The sequence below is a fragment of the Rhinoderma darwinii genome, chromosome 1 (assembly GCF_050947455.1).
Source record: "Rhinoderma darwinii isolate aRhiDar2 chromosome 1, aRhiDar2.hap1, whole genome shotgun sequence".
NCBI lineage: Eukaryota > Metazoa > Chordata > Amphibia > Anura > Rhinodermatidae > Rhinoderma > Rhinoderma darwinii.
Genome location: NC_134687.1, coordinates 308,396,731 through 308,422,153, shown reverse-complemented (window position 1 = coordinate 308,422,153; position 25,423 = coordinate 308,396,731).

Sequence of the window (25,423 nt, the reverse complement as noted above, 5' to 3'; positions counted from 1 at the left end):
TCTTGACGGCAGATCCTTATATTATTTAGCTCTTCCCTCCTATTGCATATAGCATTGGATTTTGGGGATAATAAGTAATAGGCAGTCTATTTAGTAGACGCGAGGTTTAAGTATATCCCCCTCGATCCTCTTTGTTCAAAAGGCAATCAGTTTTCCAAGATTTCGAAAAATAGCTTGTGTTTTTACCTCTAATGTTCCGGTGAGCCTCTGTAATCCATATGCGGGAGCAATCTGTTAACAGGTGGGACGAAAAAGGCCTTCCAACGGTAAATTCCAGGCTATATATTCATCTGTTTCTCAACCCACTTTGGGGCTCCACCGCAAGGTCAGATGGCTTTAGGTTTTCTTCTGAATACCCGCTTATTCCACACCGTGCAAAAGGCGGTACGAGGTCCGGGAAGGCAAGAGCATAGGCCGGCAATAAGGTGAATTACAATTCACATGATGTCTCCTTCCATCTCATGTCTCCAAGTTTGGTCAGGGATTTGCAGGGCCAGGTATAGACGTCACTACCTGCCCAACTTGATTAAGTCAGCTGACGCGTTTCATCCCTACACGGGATTTCCTCAGAGCTGTTTTAGCAAGTGTAGCCAAGGGCATTGTATTTATAGTGTCCCAACAGTTATTCATTGGTTCCTCAATTGCAAGTTTAAAGAGGCTTTATTTCATATATATATATAAAAACAGATGTGTATAGATTATATCATGTCATCTTTGCACAATATATTTATTTGTAATTTACAATTCAAAAAAGGAAAAAACTTTTCCTTTACATTTTAAACAGAACAAGTAAATAAATAGATAATTCCTTTTATCATTAACCCACATCTATATGATATTTAATTTATTAACATAGTAATGGAGGATCAGTGGTATGTCTCGAAAACCAATACAGATAATCTGTTTAGTCTGACACGAATAGCATAGGGCAGTATGATTTTTCACAAAAGAACTATTCCAGATTATAATTTATTCCCGGATCATAGAAAAACGGAAAACAAATTTCTTCCCTTCCCCCAATGCATCCGTTCTAATCATATAGCCAATTTCTCACCTTTTTTAGCGTCATGCATTGACTAGATTATACAGTCTCTCGGGGAGGGCAGGGAAACACGTCTCATGCCAAAAGGCAATATAACCTGTGTCCCCACCCACCCCGAGAGTCCGCAAATCCATTGCCAATCTGCCAGAAAGAAAATTCTTTCAATAACGCAATCTTAATACATAATTTTTATTAATATCACCATTCTATATGGAACCAACAAGATATTCTCTGATCGATATGTAAGGTACCTATTTATGAAGAGGAGGAATTGTTTATATTATAGCGCAATCTGATCATTTAATAATCTTTTAATATAAGTTTCAAAAAGCCAAAATAGGACCATCTATATAAATATTCCATATTTCAAAGACAATATTTTCCATTAATTTTGATTATTTTTGTTTTCATCATATTCCAAAATTAGAACCTTTGGATAGAGATATTTCATATCTACTGGGATTACCATTTGTTTAAGGGAACCGTAGGGAAAACAAGTACAAATACAGATTCTTTATCTTTTTCATCATATCCCAAAGTTGTAGCCTTTGAATAGGGATATTTCATATATACTGGGATTACCATTTATTCAAAGGGACCATAGGGAAAAGATAGAGAAAACCGATAGACCCATGTGTTGGCACCATATAGTATTCATATTCCCCATTGGGAATAAAAATTTTAACCGTTTAATTAAAAATTTTAAGTTTTTCTTTTCAAATTTTTATATTTTTAATGATAGGGGGCAAGTGGAGACCGCTCTGGACGCTGGTAAACAGCCATCCCAGCAGTAATCAACCTGCTCTCAACATTTTTAATACTCAAAGGAACATATTAAATTTTATTTCGTTATTTAGTCCCTTAGGGTTTAGGGTGCCTAGCGTATAAATCCACATGGTTTCCTTTTGTAGAAGTATACGGTTCCGATCACCCCCTCTTCTATCTTCAAATAATTGATAAATTCCCATAAATTTCAAACCTATAGGTGACTGTCCATGATGTGTCTTAAAATGTGCTGCTAGTGGATTCTTCATTTCCCCCTTGGTGATATCGAAAATGTGTTCACTTATACGTATATGTAACTCACGTTTCGTTTTCCCGATATATTGTTTCCCACATGGGCAGGTAACAGAATATACCACCATCGTTGAGCGGCAATTGATAAAATTGTAAACTTTAAATTCCTTTTTATGTTCACTATCGGAAAAAGTATCTGACTTCGTTACATATTTACAACATCTACACGAGCCACACTTGAACATTCCCTTTGGGCGTTTTTGTAGCCATAGGTCCCTTTCTGGGGTATTTCTCTTAAATTCAGAGCTGACCAATTTATCCTTTAGTGTAGGTGCCCTTTTGGGGACCATACTTGGAATGTTTCCTACTATTGAATTGATCCTTTTATCCAATGTTAAATATGGCCAGTTCTTTATCATAAGATTCCGCAATATATCCCAGTGAGATCCATATCTGGAGATGAATCTAACTCTGTTGTCACCATTGTCCCCCTTGTCTCTCTTCATAATTTCCTCTCTATTTTGTCTAAGTGCTCTATTATATCCTTTTTTAATTAGTTTCTTAGAGTACCCCCTATTTATAAAACGGGAGGAAAGATCTTGAGCTTCATTTTTAAAGTTTTCAAAATCAGTACAGTTCCGTCGAATTCGAAGGAACTCACTGATTGGGATCCCCCTAATTTGAGAGGGCAAATGATGACTACTTGCTGCCAATAAGGTATTACCCGATGTCGGTTTTCGATACGTAGTTGTTTTAAGTCTATTCCCATCCCTATAAATATTGAGGTCGAGAAAGCTTATAGTGTTTCTACTATGTGTAAACGTCAAGAGGATATTCAGATTGTTAATATTGAGATCCCCAATAAATTCATTAAGAGAGCTCAAAGATCCTTTCCAACATTTTATATATATATATTTTGTGTGATGGCCTATATATGTTTTTATAATATGTTCTAATAAAGGTATTTTTGATATATTGGATAGCGCTACATTTTTTACTATTGGTTACTACATTCTGGATTTATTGTGTTTATATATGTTTCAATATGTATTATTTTTCTAGTGTTGATATATATAGACGTTTCTTGTTGAAACAGTTTTTCGTTTGGCTTGGAATTTATAGATATTGATACTGTAAGTATCGGCATCGAAGTCCAAATTCTGGTATCGTGACAACCCTAGTGTATATGTGTTTATTTCAGTGTATATGTTAATGTGTTTTAGTCTGTCAGAACCCAGCTCAGTGATGGAGCGGCTTGATATAGTATTACCTATAGCATTTAGACTAGGGCAATATGGTAAGGTATATTACATGCAGTGGTGCCATATCAATAGGACAGTGTAGCTGTTGTGTTAACGTATCCTTTCTATAAAAACAATTGTATTGAAGAAGGACTATAGTATCCTATTGATTTGTAGCCAGATAGCTTTTCATCTATTTGCAGGAAGATGAGACTTCTGCTTTAGCCCAGGGTACAACTATCAAAGTAGCAGCTGCTATGGACTCCAAGACCCAACTCCACTTAAACAAGTCTCAGACATATGGGCAGTTAGGGATCAAGGTGTTCCAGGGGCTAAAATCTGTATAATGAGGAAAGGCCATGTCTAATTGAATTCAAAGCTCCTGTGGCCAGAAATGGGAGGAAAACGGGACCATAATAACCATTACACGTCTCAGCTGTTTATAATGGTTATGATAGAATAAGGGTATGTGCACACACACTAATTACGTCCGTAATTGACGGACGTATTTCGGCCGCAAGTCCCGGACCGAACACAGTGCAGGGAGGCGGCCTCCTAGCATCATAGTTATGTACGATGCTAGGAGTCCCTGCCTCGCTGCAGGACAACTGTCCCGTACTGTAATCATGTTTTCAGTACGGGACAGTAGTTCCACGGAGAGGCAGGGACTCCTAGCATCGTACATAAGTATGATGCTAGGAGCCCGGCTCCCTGCACTGTGTTCGGTCCGGGACTTGCGGCCGAAATACGTCCGTCAATTACGGACGTAATTAGTGTGTGTGCACATACCCTTAGGCTCCATTCCACGTTTTACTATGGTAGACCACGTTTACTTGTTACTCCACTAGCTTTGGGTATGCCACTACCAGTTGTGACAAATCTGTAGTAAACTGTATGAATTTCTTCTTCAAGCAGCCTAAAGGAGTTAACCCATTAATGACCGGGCATGTTTGTACCTTAATGACCAAGCCAGATTTGTCAAATCTGGTATGTCTGAATTTATCAGAGAATAACTCTGTGAAAGTTTTGAATATCCAAGTAATTCTGACATTGTTTTTTCGTCACATGTTGTACTTTATTTTAGTGGTAAAAGTAGACTGATACGATTTGCGGAAATTAATAAAAAAATAGAAAAATGGAAGAAATTTTGTAAAAATTACCATTTTCCCCTATTTTTAACTGCAATATGTCACATATGTACACACATACTGTACAATTTTTTTAATTAAATATATATTTCTATCTCTTTACTCTATTTTGGCAGCACTTTTGAAAAAATAAAATACATTTTCAGCAATTTAGAGGACTTACAAATTGAATAATAATTGTATAAATTTTGAAGTACATTTTGTTTTCCTGCACCAAGCCAGGTTTTCAGAGGCTCATAGGTCTCAGAGTGATGGAAACCCCCACAAATGACCCCATTTAGAAAACTAGACCCCTTAAGGTATTTACCTAAGGGTATAGTAAGTATTTTGACCCCACAGTTTTTTGCTAAATTTAATACATAGCAGGTGAAAAAAATTATAATTTCACTTTTTTTCATAAAAGTATCAGTTTGAAGACCAATTTCTTTGTAAAGCGACCATGAGAATGAAGAAACACACCACAAAATCTATCACCCTGTTTCTCCTGTTTTCAAAAATACCCACATTGTGGCCCTAATGCGCTGCCTGGACACACGGCAGGACCCAAAAGGAAGGGAGCACCCGGAGGCTTTCAGGACTCATATTTTGCTTGAAAATGTTTTAGGCCCCACTGTACATTTGGAGAGGCTTTGAGCTGCCATAACGATAGAAACTCCCCATAAACGACCCCATTTCGAAAACTAGACCCCATAACGTAATTATTTAGGTGTATAGTAAGTATTTTGACCCCACAGTTCGTTTCTAAATTTAATGCATATCAAGTGAAAAAAAATAATAATTTCACTTTTTTCATAAAAGTATTAGTTTGAAGACCGATTTCCTTGTAAAGCGAACATGAAAATGAAGAAACACACCCCAAAATCTATCACCCTCTTTCTCCTGTTTTCAAAAATACCCACATTGTGGCCCTAATGTGCTGCCTGGACACACGGCAGGACCCAAAAGGAAGGGAGCACCCGGAGGCTTTCAGGACTCATATTTTGCTTGAAAATGTTTTAGGCCCCACTGTACATTTGGAGAGGCTTTGAGCTGCCAGAACGATAGAAACTCCCCATAAACTACCCCATTTAGAAAACTAGACCCCATAAGGTATTTATTTAGGGGTATAGTAATTATTTTGACCCCACAGTTCTTTGCTAAATTGAATGCATATCAGGTGAAAAAAATAATAATTTCACTTTTTTCATAAAAGTATTTGTTTGAAGACCGATTTCTTTGTAAAGCGAACATGAAAATGAAGAAACACACCCCAAAATCTATCACCCTCTTTCTCCTGTTTTCAAAAATACAAACATTGTTTGGACACACGGCAGGGCCCCAAAGGAAGGGAGCACCCGGAGGCTTTCAGGACTCATATTTTGCTTGAAAATGTTTTAGGCCCCACTGTACATTTGGAGAAGCTTTGAGCTGCCAGAACGATAGAAACTCCCCATAAACGACCCCATTTCGAAAACTAGACCCCTTAAGGTATTTATCTAGGGGTATATTAGCATTTTGACCACACAGGTTTTTCGCTAAATATATTGGAATTAGTCTGTAAAAATTAAAATGTACTTTTTTTCTGAAACAACATAGAAATTTTTATTATTTACAAGGAATAACGAAGAAAATGCACCCCAACATTTGTAAAGCAATGTCTCCCGATTACGACAATACCCCATATGTGGTAATAAACTGCTGTTTGGACCCACAGCAGGGCTCAGAAGAGAAGGAGCGCCATTTGGATTTATGATTTTGCTGGAATGGTTTTCGGTGCCATGTCGCATTTGCAATGCACTGAAGGGACCAAAACAGTGGAAACCCACCAAAAGTGACCCCATTTTGGAAAAACTTTCAAGGAATTTTTCTAGGGGTATAGTGAGCATTTACACCCCACGGGTCTTTTGCAGAGTTTATTGGAATTAGGGCGAGAAAATTAATATCAACATTTTTTCCACTAAAATGTTGCATTTTCTCATTTTCACAAGGGATAAAGGAGGAAAAAAACAAACATTTTTTATAAAGCAATTTCTCCCAAGTACGAAATACCCCACATGTGGTCAAAAGTTTTTTCATTAGAAATGAATTAACCCTTTCAGGACTGATCCAATTTTTGCGTTCATATTTTAGATTTTCACTCCCCGCTTTCCAAGAGCCATAACTTTTTTATTTTTCCATCAATAGAGTGGTGTGAGGGCTTATTTCTTGCGGGAGGAGCTGCAGTTTTTATTGGTACCATTTTTTGGTACATAACAAGTGATTCAAAAGTTGTATTACATTTTTTTTTAGAGCGAAGGTGACAAAAATAAAAAAACTGCGATTTTGGCGGTTTCAATTATTAAATTTTTTTAAGGTGTGCACTGTGCAAATTAAATAATGGTATATTGTAATAGTTCGGACTTTTACGGACATAGCGATACCAATTTTGTTCATTTTTTTACATTACTTTAGAAGAAAAATGCGAAAAGGTGTTTTGTTTTTTTAACTTTAAAAAAAAAAAATTCTCACTACTAATAACTATAATTCTTCTACACATTTTATTAATCAATCCCCTTAGGGGACTTGATCCAGCGATCATTGGATCACTGGTACAATATACTGCAATACTAATGTATTGCAGTATATTGTTATTCTTACAGGCTTCTGTAACAGAGCGATCGCTGTACCTGTCCGTTAGTACCGAGGGGGCCTGCTGTAATACACAGCCCACACCCGCAGCTTATGGAGCGGGCTCAGCACGTGAGCCGGCTCCATACATCAACTGCCGCACCATGACGGGCAATTAAGTCATAGTGCGCAAAGGGGTTAATGCGCAGCGGATGGTTCAAAGTGAAAATTGCAATTTTCCACTGATACGCCATTTTAGTGCATAATATGTTGTGCCCAGTTTGTGCCACAGAAGACAAATACCTCATAAAACGTTAAGCGGGTTCTCTCAAGTATGGCGACGCCATATGTGTCGGCGCAAACTGCTGCTTGGGCACGCTGCAGACCTCAGAAGGGAGGGAGCACCATTTTGCTTTTGGAGCGCAGATTTTGCTTGGTAGGTTTCTGTTTTGGGTTTCGCTGGTATTTCAATTTATAATGTGGGGGGCATGTGTAATCTGTGCGGAGAATATCAGGGCATAATAAGAGGGTATAATAATGGGGTAAATAAATAATATTTCATAGATGTGTGGCCAGTGTCGCACTGATAAATGGCGCCCGATCTTATCCACTTTTGGACACTCTGCACATTTTGCATCGCCATATTCTGAAAGCCAGAACTTTTTTATTTTTTCACCACCGGAGCCCTGTGAGGGCTTATTTGTTGCGAGACAATCTGTCGTTTTCATTGGTACCATTTTGGGGTACATGCGATTTTTTTGTTCACTTTTTATTCCATTTTTTTGCAATCCTGAGCAAAAAACAGGAATTCTGACACCGTTTTTTAGGTTTTCTTTTTGCGGCGCTCACCGTACGCTATAATTTACATTTTTACTTTATTCTGCGAGTTGGTACGTTTACGGCGATACCATATGTATATTGGTTTGGTCCTTTTTTTTAGCGTTTGCACAATAAAATGACTTATTTATAAAAAAAAAAAATTCTGTGTCACCATATTCAGAGAGCCATAATTTTTTTTATTTTTTTGTCAAAAAAGCTGTGTAAGGGCTTGTTTTTTTGCGGGACGGATAGAAGTTTTTAATGGTACTATTTTCAGGTACATGCAACTTTTTGATCACTTTTTATTCTTTATTTAGGGAGCCGTGGTGACCAAAAAAATTGTGATTCTGTCGTAGTTTTTTATTGATTTTTTTTTGGGGTGTTCATCGTGCGGGAAAAATAACATTATAGTTTTATAGTTGGGGTCGTTACGAACGCGGTGATACTAAATATGTGTACTTTTATAACGTGTTCATTTTTTTTCTATAATAAAAGTCTTATTATAGGGAAAAAAAGCATTTAGGCGGGATTCACACGACCGGGTCGTTCCCGAGCCCGAGTGTCGGCCGGTAAAAACGGCCATTTTCCGGACAGTGACATCAGCGACAGCTCCTGAAGGGGAATCCCCATGTGTTCGGGGATTCCGCTTCAGGAGTTTCCCCTGATGTCACTGCCCAGATATGGACAGAGACATCAAGCGCTCTGTCCAGGAGCGGAATCCCCGAAAACACGGGGCTGCTGCTACTAGCGGCGCCATCGAAGGTGTCGCCGGGCCAGGGTGCTTTTAACAAGCAGGGGAAGGGAGCCAGCGCAGCGCTCCCTCCACCTGCTGTACAACCCGGCTCTGCAACACAGTGTACAGCGATGCCATTCGTCAGAATGGCATCAACTCCTCCTCCTCACATGCACTCTGCGCTGTGAGGAGGAGGAGATAGAGCGCAAGCGCCGGGAAACCCGGCCATCACTCGGGACACATTCCGGTGATGGCCGTGTAGTACCCGGCCCCATAGACCTCTATGGGAGCCGGGCGGCCGGGTGCCCGGGCGAAGATAGAGCATGTCCTATTTTTTGACGGCCGGATTTCCCGGCCGTCAAAAAATCGGTCGTGTGAATAGCCCCATTAGGGGTCTATCATTCCTAATGCAGCCGGGTGCCGGCCGATTTTTGAACGGCCGGCACCCGGCCGGGAAACCCTGCCGTGTGAATGAGGCCTTAGTGTTTATAGAACTTATAACTTTTATTTTTACACATTTTTTAAAACATTTTTATTACTTTTTTTTTACTTTTTTTACTTGTCCCACTAGGGGACACTTAGACTTGCATCTTTGATCGCTGCTAGAGTACATTACACTACACACGTAGTGTAATGTACTCTAACTGTCATTGTGACGTGACTGTCACACTGACAGGAAGCAGAGGAGGAACGGCCGGAGGCTGTTCCTCCGAGGCTTCCGTACATGGCAACCCGGGGGTCATTATCTGACCTCCGATTGCCGTGACAAGCATCGGTAGCCCCCACGATCACTTCGCGGGGGCTGCCGATGTGCTTCAAACCACTTAAATGCGGCGACGGCAATCCGTCGCCGCACTTAAGGGGTTAACTGCCGAAATCAGCGGCGATGGTCCGCTGTCCGGCGAGACTGATGTCTCAACTGTCTAGGACAGCTGTCAGCGCGTGCCTGTCACTCTGTGTTTACACAGAGTGACAGTTTGAAATGCGGACGAAAATGAACGTCATGGTGCGGGAACTAGCAGCCGACCATGACGTTCATTTTCGTCCTTGGTCGTGAAAGGGTTAAGTTAGTTAAGGCCCTTTCACACGGGCTAATGATCGGGTAAACAAGCCTTCATACATACGCTCGTTTCCAATCATTGCCCTATTTACATTTGTTCATCGGCTGATTGCATCTTTTATGCAGCCATAAAAATGATTGCTAGTGGGTAACACATCTCTATGTGTTAACAAGGAGATGTGCCGCCGATATGATGCAAATGCATGGGGACGAACAATAGTAACAAATTTAGTAACGATCATTCGTCCCCATACAGGTCAAAGATTGTTCTTTATGAATGGAGCTAACGAGCGCCGATCTACGTCCTATATCGTCGATCGGCCCTCGCTTTTACGGCCAGTATTGGGCTTCTGAAAAGACCTTTACTCTCCCTTCATCCAGTTTTCCGCATAGTGATCCTCTGTTCACTGCTGAGCAGCTTTCTTTCCTGCTTGTTAGTAAAGGAGCACAGCCTCTGCGGTAGCATGGCAGTATAGCTGAGGAGACTCCTTCTTCTCAGCTTGTTAGGACTGTAAAACTTAGCATCTTGACAGCAGATATGAGCCCTACTCTGCTTTTTTGGTTTTATTTCACTATATTTGTGTTGGTTTTTAACGTAGTGCATACTGTGGATGTCACACAGTATATACCTTCACTACTCTAGTTCCCATGTTATCTATCTGCAGGGAAAGTAAGAATTAACTATATTGTCAGCTGCTAAGAGCTTGCCACCCAGCAACACAGATCAGCAGCAGCACCAAGGGGGACACAGGGAAGGAAAAACTGATGAAAACGTTTTTGTTTTTTTTAGATAGAAACACTACAGATTACTTTAAAATAGCTATTAACAGCATTCCTGGACTTTTCTTATAAAAACGATTCATGGGTTAATTCCTTTAAATTATAAATAGGCATTACAGGGTTAACTAGCTAGCATCATATAAAAAAGGCCTGATCTCCGGATCTCACCATGATATCATTAGTATTTTTCTTTCTAACTAAATGGGCTCCGCAAGATGTTGTTCACATACAGGGTGCAGTTTTTCATCTAAAAATCTCTCTCTCTTTTACTGCTATTTTGTCTTGGATTTTGGGCCAAAACAAGCATTTTTCCACACTGACACTTACCATTTTCAGTCCAACATCAAAGCATTTGGTAGAAATGAAGTAAACACACAGCGTACCGCAAAACAATGAAGTGTAAAGTATTTCCGTGGCAAAGCATTCAGTCTTAGCCAGTGAGCTGTTCCAAAACATTTGTACAAATTGAGTTATTTGACAAAGTGCAATGGAATACAAGCTGCTTTCTTCTGTATACATAACCAAAGGGCAAAAACATATGGTGAAAGATGGAACTGTTAATAAAAGTTGTACATCCATTTTGTTAGTGTTAGCTATAGAATAAAATTTATATTGGCTATAGGTGCATAAACAGCATTACAGTATATAAAGTTGCAAGAAAAAGTAAGTGAACCCTTTGGAATTAACTGGATTTCGGCATTGATTACTAATACAATGTAATCTGAATGTTATTTAAATTACAATTATAGACAAACAGAATCTAACTAAAAAAAACACAAATGTTGTACTATTCAAGTCTTTTATTGAGCACATTAAGTGCAGGTAGAAAAAGTAAGTCAACCTCTGTGTTAAGGACTTCTCCAAGAGCTAATTGACAAAAGGTGTTTCAGCTAAAGTGTACCTAACTTTTCAGATGACTTTCAGAATATGCTGTCATATGTGTGTACAAGAGAAATAACACTGTTTCTGACCATAGTATGACTTGTATGTGGCACTATTTAGCAGGTATCCCCTCTGCAGGCTCTATCTCTAATTCTCAGTTCTCTCTGATCTAGTACGTGGAGCGAGCCTAACTGTTATCATGTCTTCTATACACAGCACACATAGAAGATGAGAATCCTGCTCTCCTATCTCTATCACATATATATATACATATATATATATATATATACATATATATATATATATATATATATATATATATATATATATAACCTGCCGCAGCATGTAGGAGATTATACAGTACTGAGCTTTGTAGCTGAGACTCCAGCACTCAGGTGAGATAAAACACTTAGGGCCTGTTCACATCTGCGTTCAGAGTTTTCGTTGCTCTGCTCCAATTCAGGATTGTTACTTCTCTCCCTAGGAGTGGGCATTCTGTTAAGATCACACCAAGTGTACAACGGGCACTTAAAAATTCTACTAGCTGCAGAAACCTCTGTTCATGTGTCCACTATTAGAGAAACACTAAACAAGAATGTTGTTAATGGAAGGACACCACGAATGAAGCCACTGCTTTCCAAAAAAAACATTGCGGCCCATCTCAAGTATTAAGCATTGTGGAGACTACCTGGCTGTTCCGCAATGCTTCTTGGATAATGTTCTATGGACATGTAAAGATTGGGGTTTGGGTGGTGTGCAGGCACCAGGAGCTTTTGTGGCAACCAAACTTTACAAGGCTGTAACAGGAAAACACACTCTTCTCCTGACTTGGAGAGGCACAGTTCTTATGACAACCGATGATGATGGTTGGCTGGCTTTCACAAACTCGGACAGAGCCAAGGGCGATTCTCCCTGGCAATTTCGGGTCTACCAAGCGGCAACTGGCATGCCAATTTGCTTCCATCTGTCACACGTGGGGAGGCTCCTGTCCGTCACCCACCACAGCTCACATGACTGCAGACACAGGGAGGCTCAACACGTTCCAGGACCTAGTGATCAACGCTAGTGGTAATCAAATCTACAGCAGTTCTCCACTCTACTCTCAGCAGTCCACTACACAGCCTGCTCCACTTTTATATCCTAACTGTAAAGGATCTGCCAGGCACAGCTTCGGTGTTAACTTCCATAAGTAATCAGCCTTCACCTGAGTCTATCTCTCTGAGACTGACTCCAGCTTCAACCACTCAGGCTGGCAGGCTTAGGAGTGGGAGAGCCTATCGCAGCCTGGCCGGACTCAGCTAGCTCCCGCCCTCTGTCTATTTATAGCTGCCTTTCCTGTTCCTCCTTGCTTGTGATTCTTTCCGTGTGGTTTCCTGGCCCAGCTACAGCTCCTACTATTTGATCCTGCTCCATACTGACCCTGGCATTCTGACTACTCTTCTGCTCTGCGTTTGGTACCTCGTTCTCTCCTGGTTTGACTTGGCTCGTTCACCACTCTGTTGCTCACGGTGTTGCCGTGGGCAACTGCCCCTTTCCCTTTGCTTTATATTCCCTTGTATGTTTGTCTCGTGCACTTACTGAGCGTAGGGACCGCCGCCCAGTTGTACCCCGTCGCCTAGGGCGGGTCGTTGCAAGTAGGCAGGGACAGAGTGGCGGGTAGATTAGGGCTCACTTGTCCGTTTCCCTACCCCTATCATTACACTAACACTGAACATTGTTGGTGAGAATAGCAGCCGTTTTATACAACAAGAGCTGCCCCTAGCGACCCTGACGCTGTTATGGAGTGGAAATCCATTACTAAGACGCCGTCCAGGTCATTCATCCTGGTGCCAAGACAATTAAGATGTACAACACTATGTTTGGAGGAAAAAGAACACTGCTCAGCAACACCAAAACTTCATCCCAACTGTGAGGATGCCTCAGGACATGGATGCCTCGCGATCATTGAGGAAACAATGAATTTAAATATTATTAAAGTAGTAAATTATTAAATACTATTAAAGGGAACCTGTCACCGGCATTTCACCTATTAAACCGACTATACCTGGTGGTAGTGGGTGAAAAATCATTTCTATATAACCTATAATTATCTTCTTAGTCGGCTCTGTAGCTTTAGTATTTAGCTTTTTAGTGTTCCCACACCGTATGCTAATGAGAAGAAAAGAGTCAGATCTTCATTTGAAAAGAGTCAAATCTTCGTTTGGAAAGAGTCATATCTTCATTCCTCAAGTCTTTCCAAGTTTACTCCGCCTCCTTACTTTTGATTGACAGCTCCTCGCCTTCCCCCAGCACACAAAATCCTGCGCTTGTGCATTGATGTCCTGTTTTGGTGTGTGCGCACAAAGGGACACCGCATAATTACGATAAAAGGCGCAAAACGTTTGCAGACCGATATTTACAGTCGGAAGAGGAGTTTAGGAGCGGGGATAACGGCAATGAACTTTTTATAGCAGCGACCAGTGAGGGAGAAGTAAAGTTCAATAGGTGAAATGCTGGTGACAGGTTCCCTTTAAGTATTAAAACATTTTACAGGAGAGTGTCCATAACCTCAAGCTGAAGAGAATTGAATTTGGGTAATGCAACAAGACGAGGCCGCCATCAGAAATTTCAGTCAATTTTACAGACAAAGCGGAGCTCCCCCAATTACTGGGGGGGGGGGGGTGGCAATGAGAATTGGCGGGAGGGGTACTGGGGTGAGATGCAAACCGAGAGAGGCTTTGTTGAGGGGCATGGCAGAGAGCCTAGGTTACTAATTCATACCCCTGACCAGACCCTTAAATTAATTCAGACACCCAGCCAGATTCATAATCTGATTCAGACCCCTACACTACCGTTCAAAAGTTTAGGGTCACTCAGAAATTTCCTTATTTTTGCAAGAAAAGCACAGTTTTTTTCAATGAAGATAACATTAAATTAATCAGAAATACATTCTATACATTGTTAATGTGCTAAATGACTATTCTAGCTGCAAACGTCTGGTTTTTAATGCAATATCTACATAGGTGTATAGAGGCCCATTTCCAGCAACCATCACTCCAGTGTTCTAATGGTACATTGTGTTTGCTAACTGTGTTAGAAGGCTAATGGATGATTAGAAAACACTTGAAAATCTTTGTGCAATTATGTTAGCACCGCTGTAAACAGTTTTGCTGTTTAGAGGAGCTATAAAACTGACCTTCCTTTGAGCTAGTTGAGAATCTGGAGCATTACATTTGTGGGTTCGATTAAACTCTCAAAATGGCTAGAAAAAGAGTGCTTTCATGTGAAACTCGACAGTCTATTCTTGTTCTTAGAAATGAAGGCTATTCCATGCGAGAAATTGCCAAGAAACTGAAGATTTCCTACAACGGTGTGTACTACTCCCTTCAGGGGACAGCACAAACAGGCTCTAACCAGAGTAGAAAGAGAAGTGGGAGGCCCCGCTGCACAACTGAGCAACAAGACAAGTACATTAGAGTCTCTAGTTTGAGAAATAGACGCCTCACAGGTCCTCAACTGGCAGCTTCATTAAATAGTACCCGCAAAACGCCAGTGTCAACGTCTACAGTGAAGAGGCGATTCCGGGATGCTGGCCTTCAGGGCAGTGTGGCAAAGAAAAAGCCATATCTGAGACAAAAGCACACAGACATTGGACAGAGGAAGATTGGAAAAAAGTGTTATGGACAGACGAGTCGAAGTTTGAGGTGTTTGGATCACACAGAAGAACATTTGTGAGACGCAGAACAACTGAAAAGATGCTGGAAGAGTGCCTGACGCCATCTATCAAGCATGGTGGAGGTAATGTGATGGTCTGGGGTTGCTTTGGTGCTGGTAAAGTGGGAGATTTGTACAAGGTAAAAGGGATTTTGAATAAGGAAGGCTATCACTCCATTTTGTTATGCCATGCCATACCCTGTGGACAGCGCTTGATTGGAGCCAATTTCATCCTACAACAGGACAATGACCCAAAGCACACCTCCAAATTATGAAAGAACTATTTAGGGACATAGAGCTGTTGTGGGAGCAGCTTGACCGTATGGTACGCAAGAAGTGCCCATCAGACCAATCCAACTTGTGGGAGGGGCTTCTGGAAGCATGGGGTGAAATTTCTCCCGATTACCTCAGCAAATTAACAGCTAGAATGCCAAAGGTCTGCAATGCTGTAATTGCTGCAAATCGAGCATTCTTTGACGAAAGCAAAGTTTGAAGGATAAAATTATTATTTCAAATAAAAATCATTATTTCTAACCTTGTCAATGTCTTGACTATATTTTCTAGTGATTTTGCAACTCATTTGATAAATATAAGTGTGAATTTCATGGAAAACACAAAATTGTCTGGGTGACCCCAAACTTTTGAACGGTAGTGTAAATTAATTTACACACATAATATGATCCCCATATTAATTTAGTCTCCTGACCAGACCCCTAAATTAATTCAGACCCTCAACAAGACCACTAAATTAATTTAGACCCCCGACCAAACCCCTAAATTATTTACACACCCAATTAGACACCTACATTAACCCCTTCGCACACCCAGACGTGCCATTACGTCCGGGTGCAGGGGGTGATAGTTGGAGGGCGCTGAGCGCGCCCCATATGCTGAGGGTGTCGGCTATATTTTACATGGGACGCCCGGGACTGTTGCTGGATGTTTAACCCCTCAAATGCTGCGGTCAATCGCGACCGTAGCATCTGAGGCGTTGGAAACAGGGGGGAGGCCCCCTCCGACAGCTTATCATTCCCCCCTGGCAGTGAGATCGGGGGTGATGACCGTTGTTATGGCAACCCAGGGCCCTAATGAAGGCCCCCAGGACTGCCTTCACTCTGCATCTTAACAGATGCCTGTAAAAATTACGATATACTGCAATACATTAGTATTGCAGTATACTGTACCAGCGATCTAAGGATTAAGTCCCCTAGGGGGGCTAATAATGTGTGTAAAAAAAAAGTGGGAAAACGTTTTTAGTAGTGAAAAAAAAAATAAAAAAAATTCAAAGTAAAAAAAAAAAAACCTTTTCCCATTTTCCGACAAAATTGATATCACTAAAAATCCGTAAAAGTCTGAACCATTACAATATAGTGTTATTTAATGCGCACGTTGAACGCCGTAAAAACTAAAAATGTAGAAGCCAAAATCGCAGTTTTTTGGTCAACTTAGCTCTAAAAAAAATGTAACAAAGAGTGATCAAAAAGTTCTACATACCAAAAATGGTACCGATAAAAACCACAGCTAGTCCCACAAAAAATAAGCCCTCACACCGCTCAATCGGTGAAAAAATAAAAAAGTTATGGCTCTCAGAATGTGGCGACACAAAACTTTCTTTTTAACAAAAAGTTTATTATCAATAAAAGTAATAGAATAATAGAAAAAAAATATAGAAAACTATATATAAATTTGGTATCACCGTAATCGTATTGAGCCACAGAATAAAGATAAGTCGTCATTTTTACCGCACGTTGAAAGCCGTAAAAACAAAACCCAAACAACAATTGAGGAATCTCAGTTTTTTCCAACTTCAGTCCGCAAATAATTTTTTTTCAGTTTCCCAGTACATTATATGGAACTATAAATGGTACCATTAAAAACTACAACTCCTCTCGCAAAAAATTAGCGGGTTAATTTAGACCCCACACCAGACCCCTAAACTAAATAAATTTAGAACCCCAACCTGACCCCTAGATTCAGACCCCAGACTCCTAATTTAATTTAGATCCCAAATCAGACCCCTAAATTAATGCAGACCAACCACCCGCCCCCCCCCCCCAGAAAAATTCAGACTACTATGTGCTTATCGTTTCCAGGTCCTTTTTCCTCCACTTCCGTGTCTGGTCTTCACTTCGGGTGCCCCTTCTTCCAGGGCGCCAAAGCCGTGATTCACAAGCCCAGCCAAAGAAAGAAAGTACAGGGGACCATCCAAAAAAAACCCTGAACATTTCTTCACAAGAGTGATTCTGGGTAGCGACACAACGTTATGTGCAACGACACATATAGCGTCATGACGTCGCACATAACATCATGGCGATCCCAATTTTATTTCGTTTTTTTATCTTTTACTACTTTTACAAAAAACAAACTGTTGAAAAAAAAAGGATGTCGCCATACTCTGAGAGCCATAACTTTTTTATTTTTTCATCAATTGAGCAGTGTGAGGGCTTATTTTTTGTGGTGATAAAGCAGTAAACTTGCAAGTTTTGATATGTTTGTAATGGACTGGGCATTCTGATGCAGTGCATGCTTTTCACAGGCAAAGGGTCATAGTCTTGCAAGACGATATTACATTCAGTGTGTGTAATAAGGAGTACAAGAATGTGCCACAAGGTGTTAACACTAGAAGAGTAAACACTTCAGTCCCACCTATATAGGTCAACACTACGACAGAACTGGCTGTCTGCAAACTGTGGCCAGTGTATTGTAAGTTTTACAGACTCCTGTTAAGCCCTGCCAGAGGCCGAGCTTGACAGGAGCAGAAAGAAGGCAGACCTGGGGGCCTTCATTAGGCCCCCAGGCTGCTATGACAACTATCGGCACCCCAGGATCGCATCGCGGGAGGGCTAACGGGCTGTCGGAGGGGGACGCCCCCTCTTACTAACGGTTTAGATGCCGCGGTTGCTATTTACCGGGGCAACTAAGTGGTTAAACGGCAGGAATTGAGTGATCGGTGTTCCTGGCCGTTAGAGTGAGGTGTCAGCTGTAACACACAGTTGACACCTGCAGCGTATAGAGCGGGCTCAGTGCGTGAGCCCACTCCATACTTCAGCCCCTGCAAGATGACGTGCTGTTACGTCATGGTGCGTTAAGGTGTTAAATTCAAGGGTACATTTACTTTTCCTCCTTGCACTGTGGATGTTTACTCAATGTGCTCAATAAAAGACATGAACAGTACAACTTTCTGTGTGTTATTAATTTAGTTACATTGTGTTTGTCTATAATTGTGACTTAGATAACATATAGACCACATTTTATTAGTAATGAATGCAAAAATTCAGGTAATTCCAAAGGGCTTACTTACTTTTTCTTGCAGCTAAGTCTGTGGTTGTATGTGCTTATATATAAATATATATATATATATATATATATATATATATGTATATATATATATATATATATATATATATATATATATGACCAATCAGCATCATACACTTCTCTCCATTAATTTACACTGCAGATAGCGATATAGCTATATCGCTATGTGCAGCCACATACACAAACACTAACATTACTGCAGTGTCCTGATAATGAATATACATTACCTCCAGCCAGGACGTGATGTGTATTCAGAATCCTGACCACTTCTGTAGCGTCTCTGTGAGTTACGGCATAGCACAGCGAGATCTCGCTGTAAATGACAGTTTACAGCCTAATCTCGCGAGACTATGCCTGTTATGCTGTAAATCACAGAGACGCTACAGAAGATATAATCAATGTTATAAATGGGAAGGGAAGGGTTTTTGGAATACACATTCCCAGGCCAGGAAAACATCAATATAATCTGGAGTTCTCCCAGATATATATTAGACAGCAAGTGAACTGTCAGTTATTGAAGATGATGTGTTGGTAGCAGGAAAATGGGCAAGTTTAAGGCATCTCTAAAATGGCAGTTCTTGTGGGGTGTTCCTGGTATGTAGTGGCTAGTACCTACGAATCGTAGTGCATGGACTTACAACCGGTTAACCAGCACCAGGGTCATGGCCGCCCAAGACTCATTGATGCACGTGGGGAGCAAAGGCTAGCTCGTCTGGTCCAATTCCATAGAAGAGATATTTTATTACAAATTGCTGAAAAAGTTAATGCTGGCTATGATAGAAAGTGTCAGAACACACAGTGCATAGCAGCCTGCTGCTTTTAGGGCTGCATTTGGCACTGTGTAGTCACAAACCCGTCAGAGTGCCCGTGCTGACCTCTGTCCATGCCTACAATGGGGACCTAAGCATCAGAACCTGACCATGGAGCAATGGAAGTAGTCTGATGAATCATGTTTTCTTTTACATGATATGGACAGCCGGGGGGGGGGGGGGGGGGGAGTGCATTGCTTACCTGGGGAAGATGTGGCACCAGGATGCACTATGGATAGAAGTAAAATAGTAGATGGCATAGTGACTATAGCAAAGTTTTGTGCCATGGGTTAAAGAGGCTCTGTCACCAGATTGTGCAACCCCTATCTGCTATTGCAGCAGATAGGCGCTGCAATGTAGATTACAGTAACGTTTTTATTTTTAAAAAACGAGCATTTTTGGCCAAGTTATGGCCATTTTTGTATTTATGCAAATGAGGCTTGCAAAAGTACAACTGGGCGTGTTGAAAAGTAAAAGTACAACTGGGCGTGTATTATGTGCGTACATCGGGGCGTTTTTAATACTTTTACTAGCTGGGCGCTCTGATGAGAAGTATCATCCACTTCTCTTCAGAACGCCCAGCTTCTGGCAGTGCAGATCTGTGACGTCACTCACAGGTCCTGCATCGTGTCGGCACCAGAGGCTACAGTTGATTCTGCAGCAGCATCAGCGTTTGCAGGTAAGTAGCTACATCGACTTACCTGCTAACGCCGATGCTGCTGCAGAATCATCTGTAGCCTCTGGTGCCGACACGATGCAGGACCTGTGAGTGTCGTCACAGATCTGCACTGCCAGAAGCTGGGCGTTCTGAAGAGAAGTGGATGATACTTCTCTTCAGAAAGCCCAGCTAGTAAAAGTAGTAAACACGCCCCGATGTACGCACATAATACACGCCCAGTTGTACTTTTACTTTTCAACACGCCCAGTTGTACTTTTGCAAGCCTCATTTGCATAAATACAAAAATGGCCATAACTTGGCCAAAAATGCTCGTTTTTTAAAAATAAAAACGTTACTGTAATCTACATTGCAGCGCCTATCTGCTGCAATAGCAGATAGGGGTTGCAAAATCTGGTGACAGAGCCTCTTTAATTGCTCCACACCTTCCCTTTCATTCTTTACTACCATACATTTTGACTATAACAACAGAAAAAGAGGGTGCAATTGAAAACTGCAACTGCGAACCCATAAAGGAAATTAAGTTGTCTTCTTTTAACCTGCATTCTAACTGCTGTGATGTTCTATTCTTGGGTGTTTTCATGTCAGTGAATAGTAGCTGCTTCAAACATCCTTGTAATCCATGGAATTCAGTGAGGAGAAAAGAGAATTGGTATCTGTTATTAGTAAAACATTTTAGGATGTGCTCATATATGAATATATATGTTCACACAGGGCAGATACGCTGCATAAAAGTACACAGCGTATACGCAGAAAGATCAGGATAAATATAACCTGGTTTTTTTTTGTGAGTGGCGGTTTTTGCGGTGGAACGGCAGCTTTTCCGCCTCAAAAATCGCAACATTTTCTAGTTAATGCAGGTTTACCTCACCGTTGAATTGAATGGGGAAAATCTGCAACAGAAGAGCAGCGATTCCGAAGCATAAATTGACATGCTGCGTATTTAAAAAAAAAAACTTTTTTTCACAATAGAATCATTTTTATTAAATTAAATTTTAATATTTTATTAGGACATTTCATTTTTGGAACTTTTTTTAATCCCACTGGAGGCCTTGAATCTGTGATCCTCTGATCAATAAAACGGACAAACATCCGTGTAAAATGGACAGGCATCTGCTAGGCCATGCTTCTGGCATGGTCTAGCAGGCATTAACTGGGGCAGTCCTGGGGTCCTTTATTAGACCCCCCGGCTGCCATAGAAGACACCGACACCCTGCGACCACACACAGGGTGCCGGTGGGGTGAGAGAGGGAGCTCCCTCCCTCTCCCCAAAACCACTCAGATGCTGCGCTCGCTATTGGGCGCTGCATCTGAAGGGTTAAATGAGCGACATCTATACAGATATCGATCGCGCTTGTTCGAGAAGGGCTGCTACCAGCCGTCAGCTACCAAAGGTAGGTGAGAGCAGAAAGATTTAACGGCTCCCTGCGCTATTTATTTATTCTGATGCAGCACCGTAAAAAGGCTACTGCATCGGAATAAAGCCTATTAGTGGCCACTGTAAAAACACTATGCGGCGGTCACTAACGGGTTAAAGAGCCTCTGTCAACAGTTTAATACTTCCTTATCTCCTACCTAATCTAATAAATGCTTTGTTGTAGGTAACGACTGTGTTGTTGTTTTTTAAAAACATTAATTATTGACAAAGTTCTGATAATTTTTAGATTTATGCTAATTTTATCTAAATGGGAGGTTTTTTTTGTTTCACCAAAAGTGTATGACGCTGACCAATCGGCATCATACACTACTCTTCATTCATGCCCAGCTTTATTCACAGCACAGAGTGATCTCGTGAGATCACGCTGAGACGTCACTTACTCCCGCAGTTTCTTCACCGGAGTGACGGGAGAATGGACATCGCTTTTCTTTACAACGCCTGCTTGGTGAAACGAAAAAAAACCGTGTGTATACCATCCAGACCCGGTAAATTGGCTATTTTAGTGTTTTTAAGATGGCACTGCACTTCTTGCTGGGTTAAGCAGGTGACATTTAATGGAGAATTTACTTTATCCCTAATCATGTAGCCTGACATTGGATTTTCATGGGTAAATACAGTAGAGAAGAAGGCGTTTAATAGGTTGGACTTTTCCTCATCCTCCTCCACCATTATACCCAGGTTATTTTTGAGAGGGCCAACGCTTTCAGTTTTAAGTTTCTTATTATTTATGGAGTTGAAAAATATTTTTGGGTTATTTTCCCTTTCTTGGGTAACGAGTCTCTCTATTTCAATCTTTGCTGCCTTTATTTGTCTTTTACACAACTTATTTTTTTCTTTCTAATTATTTAATGCCACGTCACTAACATCTTGTGTTAGTAGTTTGAACGCTTTCTTTTTATCATTTATTGCCCCCCTTACGGTTTTATTTAACCACATCGGTTTCATCCTGTTTCTAACTTGTTTATTCCCATAAGCTATATATTTTTCACAGGACCTATTTAAGAGTCTTTTAAAAATGGCCCATTTAGTTTGTGTATTTTTATTTTTGAGAGCATTGTCCCAGTTTATGCCCTTAAGGTCATCCCTTAACCCAGGGGTCTCAAACCGGTCGGGTAAATGGGTAAATGGGTAAATGGGCCGCACATAGAAAAAAATGGGAAAGTGATGGGCCAGATTACTTTCAAATTAGATACAATACAAATTATTGTTACTCAATTAGCTATTTGAACTATTATAATAATACTACATTACTATAATAATACCGCTAGGTTTAAACTTACCAGAATTTCGCAAGTTTACTCCACGTGCTTATTTTAACAATCCAGTTTTCCAGTTTAAGTGTCGCTAAATGTAGTCTGGCTGCTCAGTTGGCAGCGTTTGGCAGACACAAGAATGTCAAGATTGGGCAGCCCCTTTTTGGATAGTGCTACAGTACCCTCTGTAGATAATGCCACAGTGCACTCTGTAGATAATGCCACAGTGCCCTCTGTAGATACTGGCAAAGTGGCCCATGTAGATAGTGCCACAGTGCCCTCTGTAGATAGTGCCACATCCCCCCTGGATAATAACAGTGTCCTCTGTAGATAATGCCATAGTGCCCTCTGTAGATAGTATGACAGTGCCCTCTGTATATAGTGCCACACACACCCTATTGTAGATAGTGTCACACACACACCCTTTGTAGATAGTGCCACACACACCCCCTATAGATAGTGCCACACATACCCCCCTGTACATTGCGCCCCACACACCCCACCCTGTCGACAGCGCTAAACTCCCCTCCCTGTAGATAGCTCCATTGGGGCTCCCTCTAGGAGTGGAATCCCCAGCCAAAGCGTTGCTGACGCTCTGGCTGGGGATTCCTCTCCTGGAGGGGACCCTGCCCTAACTGTCCATATATGGACAGTGACGTCAGGGGCCACCTCTAGGAGCGGGATCCCCGGCCAGAGTGTTGGCAATGCTCTCGGCAGGGATTCCAGTCCAGGAAGAGCCCCTGATGGGACAGTGACGTCAGTTGCTCCTCCAGGAGGGGATTTCCGGGCCAGAGCATCGGCAATGCTCTGGCTGGGGATTCAACTCCTAGAGAGAGCCCCGATGGAGCAATCTACAGGGAGGAGGGTGTAGCGCTGTCGACAGGGTGGGGTGTGTGGAGCGCTATCTACAGGTGGGGTGGTACTATCAACAGGGGGCTGTGTGTGGCGCTATCTATGGGGTGTGGCACTTTCTACGGGGGTGTGTGTGGCGCTCCTCCTTCGGCCTGCTCTCTGCTGTCCCGAGGATGCCTGCGGGCCGCATGTTTGAGACCCCTGCCTTAACCCATGGAAATTGGCCTTTCTGAAGTTTGGTGGTTTTGTAGGTACTCTACCAAACATCTTATTAAAGGATACATGAAAATGTATTATGTTGCGGTCACTATTACCTAGGTGACCCCCAACCTGTACTTTTAATATCTTGTCCGGCCTATTGGTTAAAATTAGGTCTAGAAGTGCCCCCCCCCCCCCTTGTTGGATATTGCACCAGTTGAGACAGACAATTGTCTTTAACTATTGTCAAAATCCTGTTTCCTTTGCTGGACCTGCAGGATTCTGCTTCCCAGTTTATATCAGGGTAAATAAAGTCCCCCATAATAATTACTTCATTATGATTTGCTGCTTCATCTATTCGCTTTATTAGTTGATTTTCTGCTTCTTCCATTATACATGGAGACTTATAACAAACCCCTATCAGTATTATATTATTCTTTCTCCCTCCTCTTATTTCCACCCATAGGGACTCCACATGATCATTTCCCTCATAGACATCATCACGCAGAATGGGTTTTAGGCAGGATTTTACATATAAGCGCACCCCTCCCCCTTTCTTATTAGTACAATCATTTCTAAACAGACTGTGGCCATGCAAATTACCAGCCCAGTCATATCTATCATCCAGCCATGTCTCACTTATCCCCACTATGTCACAATTCTTCTCCAGCATTATCAACTCTAATTCCTCAATCTTGTTATTGAGTCTTCCAGCATTAGTATACATGCACTTTATAGGTTTATCTGTACCACTTTTCTACTTATTTCTATTAACTGTTCTAACCCATTCCTCTATTCCACCCCATGTTAATTTCTCAGCCCCAGCTCACTAGCTACACTGTCCTTCCCTCCTATACAGTAATTGTCCACCCCTCATTCCCTAGTTTGAACACTCCTCCAACCTTCTAGCCATCCCCAACACAGCTGCACCCCATTTAGGTGCAGCCCATCCCTCCTGTAGAGATTATAGCCAACAGAGAAGTCGGCCCAGTTCTCCAAGAACCCAAACCCCTCCTTCCTACACCAATTCATTTAGCCACTTGTTCAACACCTTAATCTCTCGCTGTCTCTCTGGTGTGGTATGTGGTACAGGCAGTATTTCTGAAAATACTACATTTGAGGTCCTGGCCTGAGCTTGTTACCCAAGTCCATGAAATCATGATATTGGACCTTCCACCTACCTCTAACTTGTTGTTTGTGCCAATGTGCACCATGACCGCTGGGTCTTCCACCCCCTTTCCAATAATCTGTCAACTCAATCCACGATATGCCGAACCCGAGCACCCGGAAGACAGCAAACTGTTCGGTATTCCCGGTCTTTGTGACAGATTGCCCTATCTGTTCCCCTAATGATAGAGTTTCCCACTACTAAGACCTGTTTAGCCTTTCCAATGCTCCCTTTCCTCTCCTTACTGGAGCAGACATTCCCCTGGTTGCTAGAGAAGGTGTCTAGCTGCAGCAGTGCTACCCTTGACATGACGTCCCCCTCATTCGCCAACTTGGCAAACTTGTTGGGGTGTTCCAGATCAGGACTGGTCTCCCTGGCACTCTTTCCACTATGCTATGCTATCAATCCCATAATACCTCAGTACAGCATCACGTGGGCAGCTTGAGCCAGGACCATCTATGCCTGCTGGGAGGACAGTGTAATTATGCTTCCCTTTATATTCTCAGAAATGAGCTAAGAGACTATAAGTATATAGTCAGGGAGGCTGAGCTGTTTTCTTCTCCTTTATAACTGTGTGACAGGAGCCTGTCTCATCCTCAGCAGTAACTGTGAAAGACGTTTGTATTCCCCCATGCGGAGAACGTGTATGAAACAGTCCATGTAATTTCATCACATCAAGTTCTGATGACTGATGGTGACCTCCTGGAGAG